The 11756-nt window shown below is 38.9% G+C and overlaps 1 long non-coding RNA gene across 2 annotated transcripts; it reads left to right on the forward strand.

Moving 5' to 3' along the window:
* Nucleotides 1-297: 297 nt before the first annotated feature.
* Nucleotides 298-11492, forward strand: LOC107974513 (uncharacterized). 2 transcript variants are annotated; one of them, XR_010156402.1, is made up of 3 exons: nucleotides 298-369; nucleotides 4321-4482; nucleotides 11269-11492. It is a non-coding gene; the product is annotated as an uncharacterized LOC107974513 (long non-coding RNA). The 2 variants fall into 2 exon arrangements; XR_001717348.3 differs by having other exon boundaries at nucleotides 4321-4415.
* Nucleotides 11493-11756: the final 264 nt, after the last annotated feature.

An 11756-nucleotide genomic window follows, 5' to 3' on the forward strand; every position in this document is an offset into this window, starting at 1 on the left:
CATTAACATTCTTATCTCCCAGAAAAAAAAAAATGTTACAAGAGACCTGTCTGGTTATTATCTCTGCCACCTAAGACTTAAAGCTTCACTATAATTTCCAAATACATCTACCTTGAAATATCTAAGCTTACGTGTCTCAGCTACTTCCCCAAGTATGCTGAATTCTAACGGTAGAGATTCACTAAACCTATTTTCTTTTTCACACTTCATAATCCCCGGTACAGGAAATGGCTCAAAGCACTAAATTCGATTTGTTTTTCAAAAAACAACAAAGCCATAAAATTCTAGAACAGTAACACTCAATCTTAGGATATACAACAGGATACAGCTACAGATAAGAGCTCTTGGTTTATTCCGGTGTTTCAATAGGTATGAAATTGATTTTTGCAAATAGAAAATTGGCAGATTATAATTTTTACTTGTGGAACATTTAGCATGTTAATTATGAGTTTGAAAATTGCATTTTCGAATGATAGTGAGGGCAGCATAAGAACTGTGAAAGGATAAAAGGCATATCTCGAAAAAATTTTAAGACATATAAGTAAGTATATCTTCAATAATAATTTAATGATTGAAATAATATTACTTATTACTGTTTTAGGAGCACTTGATGTTTCTAGTAACACCCTGGCAGTTCTGTGCTCCTTCCCAGATCTTTCCATTTCTACCCCAACTTAAAGAAAATAACATTACACCTGAAATCAAAGAGAATTTAAGCATCATTTGGTTTGAGAATTATCTTTCTCACTGGGTGGTTGTCAGACAACCTAAACGCTTGGCTTCTTTTTTTTTTTTTTCTTTGAGGCGGAGTCTCGCTCTGTCGCCCAGGCTGGAGTGCAGGGGCGCGATCTTGGCTCACTGCAAGCTCCGCCTCCCGGGTTCCTGCCATTCTCCTGCTTCAGCCTCCCGAGTAGCTGGGACCACAGGCGCCCCCGCACCACGCCCGGCTAATTTTTTTGTATTTTTAGTAGAGACGGGGTTTCACTCTGTTAGCCAGGATGGTCTCGATCTCCTGACCTCGTGATCCGCCCGCCTCGGCCTCCCAAAGTGCTGGGATGACAGGCGTGAGCCACCGTGCCCAGCCAACGCTTGGCTTCTTTTATAGCTTCCTCCACAAGTGTGATTCAAGTCGGTATGAGGGTAGGGTGTAGGGCTGTTTGCTGAGACAGTGTTGTCCCCAAACTCACACACACAAACACACACATATACGCCTGTGTTTACCTATATATGCCTGTGTATATGTGTAAACGTGTGGATCTATATCTATAGATTCATCTACTGTTGGCCAATAGGACATAAAAAACATCCAAGTTTTTTTTCATTCTTCTGCTCTGCTGGGCGGCTGGGGGTCAGGGGAATTGCCGCTTCTTCTCACAACAGAGACTTATTTTCGATATCTGTCCTCTACTTCTTCCTCATTAATAAAACCCTGCATTTCAGATGGACTCAAATAAAGATCACATCCATTTCTCCCCTTGAAGTCAGCGACAGTAATGCATACAACTTACTATACCTGTTCTTTAAAAAGGGAGCCTAGTCTTCTCTTGCTGTTTCCTGCTGGTAGGAACACAGACACACGCGTGCGTAAACACACACACACATGGTGGGAGAGATGGAGCAGTTCTTGCCCCCTCGGACTACGAAGTGGAAGCTGCATGCTCCCAGCCTGCACATGGCGAGCATGGAGGTTCCTGATGCTTGTGGAGCTCCTACAGCCTCACTGGGCTCACTTCACATCTAAATGTTCACCAAACGTAGGTAGGCTTCTCATCAATATTTACTGGGTCAATCTCCACTTTATTCTTTGTGTCTAAGTTCAAATCCTCTTAAGCTCTTACCTAGAGTTTGGTAATGATCTCAAAATTGTTCTTTCTCTCTCCAGATCTCTCCCTCCCTTATTGTCTTCTGCCTGCTGTTGCCAAAATACAATTTGTAATGTACAAGTCTGGTCATAGAAAATAAGTAACAGAATCAGAATTCTAACTTATGTCTATCTTGATACAGAGCTAGAAATACTAGAGACATTGTGGATAGCTAGGAAAAAAAGGAGAAATTTGACCTAAAAAGAGGGCACATGTTAAATTCAAATGACAGATGAAAGGTATGCAAGGGCTGAGCATGCCGGAGAAGACATGACGGCTATGTTCCCTGTGTTAGGTCATGGGTGAGTTATTGCTTGCCATTATTTCATTTGTACCTTTATATTTAGCATCATATCTGAAGCAGCTTTTACACAGCCTGGAATTGCTGTGAATGAGCAGCCACTAAGAATGAGTGCAGGAGATGAGAAGTGAGTGACATTTCCCAGCAGTTAAAAACTCTTCCTGCATAAAGCCATCCCTGACTCACATTCACCCGTGAACATCATTCTCTCCCTGTAAATTCTGCATGAGAATAATCCTAGGGTTTCTCAGTTATTACCATGAATTGTTCATTAGATTGCGCACATGGTGATTTTATCTATTGAACAGTTGAACCTACTTGAACAATTCTATACTTCTCCATAACAACCCACGGCGTAATATCACATTTTTAAAAAACACTAAATGAATGAGCTTAATTGAGTTGGGTATTTTGTAATTGAGGAAGAGGCAAAATACATTTTTTGAAGAGTAACTCCTTGATGAGAGATGTTAAATGATTCCTGAATCCACATCAGTGATGGGGCTGGATAATGCAGGGTTTTCATTCTTAGATCAGAATACTTAGTCTATCATTAGACCCACCAGATCCAAAAGATAACTTTATAAAGTCAAAGAAATGATTTTGTCTACTTGACTTATAGCCTGGATCATACAGGAATATTTTGTTTTCATACATGAAAAATGATCATATTTCCTCACTGATGTTTTACAATCCAAACAACTAAAGCAAAATCAGATGGTTTTACAATCCAAACTAAAGCAAAACGGTACTTTGAGAATAAAGAGTTAAAGACACTGCCTTTATACAAATAAAACACCATGTGTATTAAAATATATGATCCCTAATGAGATGGTATTTGAATGAGAAAAGCTGGGCACATCATAATTCTTAGCCTAGATATCGTAACTGTGCTTTAGAATTGGACCAAGACACTTTCTTACTAAGAACTATCTTTAGAAGCCATTGTGTGCAAATAACTTCTTTCTTTAACTAGTTGGTGGCCTTTTATTCTGTGAGGTATTTAACATTTAAGTCTGAGTCACTTGCTTTTAACGTGCCACAGTGATGTGATCCCTTAATATCGCTGAACTATGACAGTGGCATCCTCTTTGAAAAGACCAAGCTACCATTAGAAATGGGTCATGAAGCAAAAGTCATTAACTCATTTAAAAAAGGCCAGAGCCCAGCACCGCATTACTGACAAACCTCCTTCCCTGTGTCCATTTGTCTTTATCAAATATCACTTTAATATCCATCTCCCAAGCACGAGATAGGGTTGTGAAGCAGCTCCCTTTGAAAAATTAAAACCCTTAGCAATTAAATTTGCTTTCAAGTTTCACTTTAGATGAGCGACTTAATTCTTGTATGCAATATTATAAAGTAAGTATTAATAACTCCCAGTAATACAAATAATGATTCCAGAGTTGCTAGTCTGAAAACATTTGAGGACTCTTTTTTTTTTTGAGATGTAGTCTCGCTGTCACCCAGGCTGGAGTGCAGTGGCTCGATCTTGGCTCACTGCAAGCTCCGCCTCTGGGGTTCATGCCATTCTCCTCCCTCAGCCTCCCGAGTAGCTGGGACTACAGGCGCCCACCACCACGCCCAGCTAATTTTTTTGTATTTTTAGTAGAGATGGGGTTTCACCGTGTTAGCCAGGATGGTCTCGATCTCCTGACCTTGTGATCCGCCTGCCTCGGCCTCCCAAAGTGCTGGGATTACAGGCGTGAGCCACCGCGCCCAGCCTTGAGGACTCTTAAAAGAGGAAAATTCAATTAATAGAGTCAATGATGAAAAAGTCAAGACAGAGTTTCTAATATTTTCCTTGATGTTAGTTTTGCAGAAAGACAACATGAGATAGAGGTTCGTATCTTTTCCACATACCAAATGAGAGGTTTATTTTAAAATAATGTTAAAGTAGTAACACAAATGATAGGGAATAATATATGTCAACGTGAGTGGGCTTCTCGTACTAACATTTTAAGTTTTATATCAGAATGAGCTTCCGCCTTCAGCATTCAAATGGAAATTTCTCACAACAAGGAAAGATAATCTATGCTCTAGGAATCCCCTTCTGGTAGACAACTTTTGTAGAATCAATTTTTACGTCTGTTTTCCTCTGTTATATCTCTCAGAAAACAAAAAGTTTCATGAATTTTTTCTTCTCTGGGCTCTCAGCTACAGATGCTGTTGCAAAATGAGGCAAGAGTGAGTTCTGCCAAGAGCAATGTCCATCATGCAAAATGCCTACTACCTAGGAGCTTTCAGAAGAAGTAAGACAAAGGCTGAACATAGAAGTTTGTGTTTCTTTCCTTCAACTGACCCCATGACAGGAAGCAGGTGGTGGCAGCTGTTTATCCAATAAAAGTATTTTTGTTTGTTTTGTTTTCTTTTGCTTTGAATGGAGTCGCCTATCATCTCAGATCTCAGATATACCTATAAATAAAATTTTAAAATTTAAATATTCAAATATTTTGGCCAACGTGCAACACAATCCGGTTGCTCTTTAAAAGCAGAGATAAAGCTATTTTATAGGCAAAGCAAAGCGCACAGTCACAACAGAACAGCACTGGATGTTTGCGTTTTACTTATTTTATTTTTATTTTTTATTGATTTTTATTTTTGTTTTTTTTACAAGATGGTACTTTCATTATTGAACTTTAAACATGAAAGATTACATTTCTACAAATATAATAGAACAAAAATGAATGTGGAGAAAAAAGGAATTATGGTAACTGTACAGGGCATGAAATGGGCACTTTCAGATGACTGAGCAAGAAATTAAGTACAGATTATAATACATTCTTTTTTAATTCATTTGACACATTTTATCTTTATTTATAACCTATTCTTGTCTTCATTTTCCTCCTCCCTCCTCCCTTCCTCTTCCCCCTTTCTTCCTTTGTCTACCACTCTGATCTTCATTTTTCATTTCACTTTTTTCTTTTTTATTAAGCATTTGTCATGTATTTTATAAATCTATACTCCTCTGTTACAATAGGTATTAGTTATTCTGCAGCAGATCACCTCAGAGGGCCCCACGCACCCCACAATAATCCCTCCACAAACCCCCTCCACATTTGTTTCTCAGAGCTGAATCTTTAAGGCCACCTGCTGCTGGGGGCAGGCGCCCTCCAATCCGGCAGCTTGGATGGAGCTGAAGCTGTCCACGCGGAGGCTCCTGGGCCCCTGACCTGGCCTCACGGTGTCTCCTTCGGCTGCTGCTACATCCTTCCTCCTACCTCTGCTGCTGCTGCTGTTCTATTATACGTCCGACCTTGACCCAGCTCTGTTGCGGTGTTGACTCCCGTCTGTCAGCACTTGTTGAATTTTAGAAAATGCTTGACATATTTTCTCCATCCTCTTATTTTCAGTCTTTCTGAGTATTCCTGTTTTCAGTTTCTCTTCCAGACAAGATATTTCTTCATCCAATTCAGGGTGTCACGTTCTTTTGTTTACCTTGGGTTTTAATTTGTGTAATTAGTATTAAATTAGATCTTATTTCTGACATCTTAATTCACATTTTCAATTTAGGTGTAAATTATAATTATTATTAAATTAAGGGCCAGGTGTGGTGGCTCACACCTGTAATCCCAAAACTTTGGGTGGCCGAGGCAGGGGGGATCACTTGAGATCAGGAGTTCAAGACCAGCCTGGCCAACATGGTGAAACCCCGTCTGTACTAAAAATACAAAAATTACCAGGTGTGGTGGTGCATGCCTGTAATCCCAGCTACTCAGGAAGTGAGGCGGGAGAATTGCTTGAACCCGGGAGGTGGAGGTTGCAGTGAGCTGAGACTGCACCACTGCACTCCAGCCTGGGCAACAGAGCAAGACTCCCTCTCAAAAATAATAATAATAATAATTAATTAAAACTTATTTCTGCCATCTATTTTATTTATTCTCTTTCTTCAGACCTTTCTACCCCCCTTCTTTCCTCCTTTCAATAAGATAACATTTTCTCTTTCTGATTTAAAGGTAACATCTTTCTATTTTTATGATTGTCATATTTATGACCCATACTCTTTTTATTCTGTCCTTATTAATTTCCTAAATTTATATATATTCACATCTTCCTCCTAACACAATAAATACTAGATTGTTTCTAATATTTATTTTGTCTTGCCTCTAGTGATTATGTTGTTATTTCCTAGGGCTTCAGTTTTAGATTGCTGTGGATAGACTTACTTGTTTTCATCCTTCTATTTACCTAACAAAAATGAGTTTTACTAAGATATATATTTATCCTTAATATCTGTTTTTTTTTTCTTCAAAATGTGTTTTAAATGAGGGCCATTTTATAGTTAAAAGTTCTGAGGCCTTTTAAATGTATGAAAAAATGTATGAAAATACTTTTATAAAGCCCTCATTTTTATGAGTCAGCTTCTCTTTAGATTCATAGTTCTTTTTCTTTAGTACATTAAAAATAACCCTAAATTTTCCTATTATATTTAGTTTGCTACTGAGAAGTCAGCTAATCTGATTGTTTCTTTGCAGATGATCTTTCTTGCTGACATTCTTTAAATTTTCCTGCCTTTGAATTCTTAATTCTCATTATAATATTTAAATGCAAATTGTTCCTTATCTTTCCATTTTTCCTTGATAAACTCTTCAATTTGAAGTCTTTCAAGTTTCTTTAATTCTGAAAAATGTCTATTAATTCTCCGCATTTTTTCCCTTATCTTTTCACTTTTCTCTCCTTTTGGGACTCATCCAGGTATTGATATTTATTGTATTCTCTATATCTTTCAGTTTTTCTATTATGTTTTCTCTTTCTTTATTCCCTCAAGGAATTCCTTAATCTGATCTTTAAACTCACTTATTTACTCTTCAGCTGTAAACATCAAAATATTTATTCCATCTATTATGTTCTTTATATCAGCAATTATATTTTATTATATAATATTTTTCCTATACTCTATTTTATGATTATTTCTTATTTTATATTGTTAACATCTTAGATTATCATCTTAACTATAGTTATCATCCATTTATAAAATTCTTAGTCTACCTGCTCTGACAATTCTCATTTACAGGATATATAGTGACTATTTCATCTTGTTTCTTTATTTCAGCTCATAAAGGTGTAAGGGACACATTTGTGCCAGTCTTGGGTAAGTTTGAGGAAAAAGCTAGGGTTAAGATAAAATGCAGAGAGCCCAGGCATTGTAGGATCCCTCTCATCCAATGACATTCCTCCAAACAGTCCTTCTGATCATGGCTGTACTTCAAAGTCTTAAGATGAAGCTCCGGCCAGGCATGTTGGCTCACACCTGTAATCCCAGCACTTTGGGAAGCCGAGGCAGGTGGATTGCCTGAGCTCAGGAGTTCGAGACCAGCCTAGGCAACATGGTGAAACCCCATCTCTACTAAAATACAAAAAAAAAAAAATAGGCATGGTGGTGGGCACCTGTAGTCCCAGCTATTTGGGAGGCTGAGGCAGGAGAATTGCTTGAACCCAGGAGGCAGAAGTTGCAGTAAGCCAAGATTGAGCCACTGCACCCCAGCCTGGGTGACAGAGCCAGACTCCATCTCCAAAAAAAAAAAAAAAAAAAGATGAAGCCCCACTGGGAAAGGGCAGCCTCTCTAGGATCCGGTCCACCAGCCCTGAGTGCTGTGAGAGGCTAGAGGAGTGACTGTCTAAGGGCGGCTGGTAGGTCCACATTTTTCCAAAGATTTCCCAACCTTACAAGACTTTTGATCTGCTTACTATAACTTCAGAACACATCTGTAAGAAACTGGGCTATTGTTACTTTTTGCTACTCTGGAGGAAATTTTTTTTAATGAATTATGAAAACTTTTCTACAATCTATTATGTTGTTCTCTTGCCAAAACTTTCAACCATGGTTCAAACCAGGACCATCTACCTAGTTTTCCCATCCACATCAACTCAAGCCAGCCTTCAGTCTCCCTAGGGTGGTTTCTCTCTCCTCTCTCCCTCCATCTCTCCCTTCCTCATTCCCTCCCTCCATCCCTTCTCTCTCTCTATGTCTGTCTGTCTGTCTCTCTCTCTCTTCCTGGTATCTTTCCCCTTGTATCTACAGTTTTTCCCACATTGATTTTGGGGGACTGCAGCAATAAGCAGCCTCAGCTTTTCCCAGAGGGCTTGCTCATACCTCCCAGGCCTGAACACCTAAAGAACCCATAGCTGCTGGACCCAGGAGGGATGGTTGACCAGTTGATTGGAGTTAGGAGGGAAGCACAGTTGGAATGTGTTCTAACTGCCATATCCCTAGAATCCTTTGGTGTTTAATATTTAGTGCAATAATTTTCATGTAGATTGAATTTAACTAAAGCAAGTGTCATGGCTTTGTCAGGAATCTTAATCATGAAACTTTCCTTGGCTTCCAGTATCTATTTGTGGTAAATGTTAACATGTACCTGACTAGGTGGCTCCTGTTGAAAGCAATTGCAAAAATAAAGGCATAGAGAAGTATGAGTGAAGGTCTGGATTACACTTTCTTTCAAATAAGAATTCAGCATGCATTCTTTTTTCCAGAGATCTTAATTCAAGATCCATAATATTGCATCTTTCTCTTTTCTTCTAAACCACAGGGTAAATGAGCCCTAAAATAATTGTGGGTTCTGAATCTTCACTGGATTCTACTTATGTCACCTGTCTCTTACATTCTCTAACTACACCCTCCAGACACAACCTCTGAATAAGTGTCCCCAAGCACCTGACACTCTCACTTCCACGCCTTTGCAGATTCCTTCCGGTATGGAATACTCCGCACTTCTCATCTTATTCTCTTGTTCTGCCTATTCTCTGCTCATGCTGAAGAGGCTTCTTGGCGCCTTTTCACTAAGATGATTGGTGACGAGGCCTTCTCCTGGAAGCATGACATCACTCACCTCTCCCAGCCGACGCCATGCTCAAGTCTCCTTGCATGAGACCATCATACTCTGGTTTGGATTTTGTAATTTTTATTTGACTTTTTCTGCCACTGGAATATAGGGTCTTTGAGGTCAGGGACTCTATGTCCTAGACATTTTTACACTCAACCTTAGCCCCAGTTAGCTTTTAGGCAAGCAATTATTGAATGGCAGTAAATATTTCTTGGGTTTCACTGAAGTCTGCTCTAAATGCAGTTGAGTTTAATGATCAAGAGCTTGGACTCTAGCATCAAATGTGAGTTCAAATTATTTCTCCATTACCTCCTAGTTGACTAACACCTACTTTCTGACTATATCAACAAAGTTACTGATAACTATTTCTAGGAAATTCATTAATAACATATCTATTATGTAGTAACATCAATAAAGACAAGCTGTTGTAATTTGATCAGGTCAGCTTCCTTTCATTAAAAAAAAGGTGAAATTAACTAAATTTATCTTTGGTATGCCCAAAACCACTCTCCCATCTCTCCAGTAACTTCTCTGTGTCTTTATGTGACTCGGGACACTTCTTTGTCAGGAGATAAAATACTTTGATGAGGAGATTTACATAAAGGCGTAAGTAAGAATGACTTAAAAAATTATCTTTGATAACATAGTTGCTGCTAATCCAAAGGAGAAACTTTAATGCTGGAATGTCAGGCATTAACAATAAATAAACCGCTGGAAGTAATTTTGAACGGGATGGCCTATGGGAAACATCCTAGAAATCTTACTATGTAAGGAATCTACTTACTCATTTATTCACTAAGTTGAAAAATTCATACTGAATTCTTGCTGTGGGAAATATTTTGCTGGGTGTGTAGAAATGTAGAGATTTATATTACTTACTTTTATCCTCAAATGTGCTCATAATCTAACAAAGCAGACAATAATATCTTGTATTTATATTGTTTTACATATATTTACTTATAATAACTATCTTGTGATGAAGGTTAAGAATTTCATTCCCAGTGTTCAGGTTTGGAAAAGGAATTGGACTTACCCAAGGTGACACAGCTAGAAAGAGGAGAAATCTATACTCATATGCAGTTCTCCTGAATGTAATTATTTTTCCCCCATGACACAATGCCTATACAACCATAATCCAAATAAACTACGATAAGTATCATAAGTGCCAAAGTAATACATTTAGATGAGAGTAAAATTAATGTTTGCAATTAATTAGTAATGGTCTCATACATAGGGCATTTCAGTGCGTGGGCACTGAAGAATGAACTGGATTTTGACAGGTGGAGATGGTGGAAAGGACATTCCAGACTGGAAAACTGGAGAAAAAATAGGAAGTGCACAACAGAGGTGGGAAAGAACAGATCTTTTTTTTTTTTTTTTTTGAGACTGAGTCTCGCTCTGTCGCCCAGGCTGGAGTGCAGTGGCGCGATCTTGGCTCACTGCAAGCTCTGCCTCCTGGGTTCACACCATTCTCCTGCCTCAGCCTCCCGAATAGCTGGGATGACAGGTGCACGCCACCACACCCAGTTAATTTTGCTTTTGTATTTTTAGTAGAGACGGGGGTTCACCATGTTAGCCAGGGTGATCTCGATCTCCTGACCTCATGATCCACCTGCCTCGGCCCCCCAAAGTGCTAGGATTACATGCATGAGCCACCATGCCCAGCCTAGAACAGATCATATTGTAGGAAGGCCAACCACCCTGGCTGAGTAGAATATGGGGTATGTGAAAGAAAGAAGTGGTTTTGATAATATTTAAAATATAGATTGGAACTAGATTACAGAGAATTGTAAGTTTTCACTCTTTTCCAAAGCCAGTAGTACTCAGCCCTGGCTAAGAATCAGAGTCGATTTTATAGCTTTTTTTTTGAAATGCCCATGCCTTGGCAGCACTCCCAGAGATCCTATTCATTAGCTCTCAGGGGCATGGGCATCTGCATATTTTAAGATTCCTCTATTGATCCTGCCCTGTAGGTACAGTAGAGGGTCCGCGTCATGGTGATTGAAGCGCGGTCCACTTGGCGTGTGGTCTGTAGACTGTGCTAGTTTTCAAAGGATTAGTGCCCATGAAGAGAAATTGATTAGTGAAAGGGTAAAAACTGTAGAGCAGTTTGATGAAGTAATTTTGTATCTGTTGAGACACAGAACTTAAGAATGGCAATGTGTTTTATATGTGTTTTGTTCATTCTTGCACAATTCATCTTATTATATTTTACAAAGATATTGTTACCTGAGAATTGGAAATTAAAAACAAAAACAAAACTGGGTTTTTCACACAGATAATCTAGGAAGTGTCATCACTCCAGGCCACGGTGGCATTCGTGAATGGGAAACAATGTTTGGAAAGTGTGCCGTTTTGACATCAGTGTGGCTCTGGCAACGTTGGATGGATGAGATGAGTAGGAATCAGTGTGAAGTCCGCATTACAACATGCTTGGATTCAGTTATGCCAATGGTAATGGAAAGAAAGAGGAAAGATTTCAGAGAAGTATGCAAAGAAAAAAAAGAAACAAATTGTCAATAGATAGAATAAAAGAAAAGATAAAATCTAAAAATGTTCTTGATGTTTCATGCCTGCGTGACTGAAAAAAAAAGTGCTACTATTTAGAAGTATGCAGATATCATTAAGAACATTTGGGGGCAAAAAGGGGGTGGAAGTGAGGGTGGAGACAGTGATTTTAGCTCTAGGCACATTCAGTTTAAGAAGTCTGAAGTAAGGCCGGGCGCAGTGGCTCACAACTGTAATCTCAGCACTTTCGGAGACCAA

The sequence above is a fragment of the Pan troglodytes genome, chromosome 3 (assembly GCF_028858775.2).
Source record: "Pan troglodytes isolate AG18354 chromosome 3, NHGRI_mPanTro3-v2.0_pri, whole genome shotgun sequence".
NCBI lineage: Eukaryota > Metazoa > Chordata > Mammalia > Primates > Hominidae > Pan > Pan troglodytes.